General features: G+C 43.1%; 1 pseudogene; it reads right to left on the bottom strand.

Moving 5' to 3' along the window:
• Nucleotides 1-311: 311 nt before the first annotated feature.
• LOC130020160 (ADP/ATP translocase 2-like) lies at nucleotides 312-1,195 on the bottom strand (annotated as a pseudogene).
• Nucleotides 1,196-1,905: the final 710 nt, after the last annotated feature.

Raw genomic sequence — 1,905 nt, 5'->3', positions numbered from 1 at the left:
GTATGCATGACAATGGCATGTGAATGGATGGTTTTCTCAAAATCAAATGTTTTTAACCTTTTTTTTGTATCTCAGATATTTTTATTTGTTTAAATTTGTCATTTATCAGAAGTGACTGAAATAAAAAATATAATTGAATTCCATCATCCTTGTGGAAATGGCTTTGAGAGAGAACTGGTTAGATGAACATTATTGCTTCCCATTTTCAACCAATCTTAAGTCGCCACTGATAAATAGACAGCAGTTGAGAATGCTCAAGATATGTTACATAATACAAAATGCCTGTTCTGAGAAGAAACTTAGAAAATAATTTATGTGTATTTCTTGATTTCACTATACAAAACAAGCACAAAAGCACCCCCCATGCCTCTTAGTACACTGGACCAGGCACCCTTGTCAAAAGCTGTGTTTCCATCATGAGCAATCTTTCTCCAGCAGTCAATCGTGCCAGTGTACATGATGTCAGTTCCTTTGCACCCTGATCGCATCATCATGCGCCAACACACAGTGTCAAATGGGAAGGGAGTCAACCCAGGCACGCCTGTGCCTGACTCTGCGATATCCAGCTCACAAAGATATGAGTGTTTGGGATCTGGAAGCGTTCCTTTTGCAGTGTCTTATATTTCGAAGTAGTCCTCTCAATAGATGATAATACCTTGCACAGACACATTGAAGCCTTGATACAGGCCCTTGATTGCATCAGATTTAGAGATCTTAATCAGACCATCTCTGAGCCCTTGGAATTCTCTCTTGGCTCAGACTTTGCTCACATTAGCGGCTAATCGGGTATGGGCAAAATCAAGGGGATAGAGAAGTAGCCCTAGAGGCACCCCCCATGTCATGTTGCTGGTAAAGTAGAACCAAAACCAAATTCTCTTGTCTACAACGCCCAGGAAGATCTGCTTGTATTTATCTTTGAAGGCAAAGTTGAGAGCCAGCATGGGGAAGCATCCAATGACATTGGCCAGGTTGCCACACCAGAAGGATGTGACTCCCTGCTCTTTCGGGATACAAATGCCCTTGTATTGCTCATAATGCCCTGGTATTGCTCATCAGTGGTGATTTGCTTACTGGGATGCTGTACCCACGGCAACAGCTTCACCTGTACCATGGGCACTACTGCTGACTTTGGGATGCCTGCAGCTACCCCACCAGACAAGAAGTCCTTGGCGAAGGACAAGGCAGCATCTATCATGGTGAATAAAGGAGAGGGGGGCAGGCAGTTCTGGGTTTGTTTTCAACTTTTACTTTGGTTTTGGGGACAACACCCAGCAGTCCTCTGGGGCTACTCCTGACTCAGTGCTCAGGGGTTACTCCCTGATAGTTCTTGGGGAACCATGCAGTGTTAGGGATCAAATATGGCTTTTCACATACAAACCATGTGCTCCCACCCTTAAACTATCTCCCTGCCCCCTAAAATTTTTTTTAAAAATTTATTTTTTAACAATTTAGATACACAAAACAAATCATTGCCTGAATCGCAAGAATAGCACAGTAGATATTTACATCTATTGATCACTTGATCACTTGACATCCCGTTACATATCTATTTGCTCAAGCGAGCACCAGTAACATTTCCATTCATCCCTGTCACATGCTAGTGTAGCCCAATGGCGTCAGCTCATTCTAAGAACATAAAGAGCCCTCAAACCAATCGTTCAAGGTCTTGATGAAGAAGCCTAACCATCTTGTAGGTGCGCGGCATGCGATCTTTTGACATCCTGTGGAATCCAGTCAGTAATGGCTTTAGTCCAGCGGTTGTCTCCAAATCTCATTACATGTCCAGCCCATCTGATTTTCGATGCCTTGGCAAATGAGACAGCGTCCCTGATTCTTGATCATTGACGGAGATCAGAACTCCGAATTCTTTCTCTCACTTAAGTGAAGCATGATACTCCAAGCATA

Source organism: Sorex fumeus, unplaced genomic scaffold (genome assembly GCF_029834395.1).
Source record: "Sorex fumeus unplaced genomic scaffold, SorFum_2.1 ptg000010l, whole genome shotgun sequence".
NCBI lineage: Eukaryota > Metazoa > Chordata > Mammalia > Eulipotyphla > Soricidae > Sorex > Sorex fumeus.
Note: the sequence above shows the minus strand (reverse complement) of the source record. Positions and strands in the feature narration are given on the sequence as shown.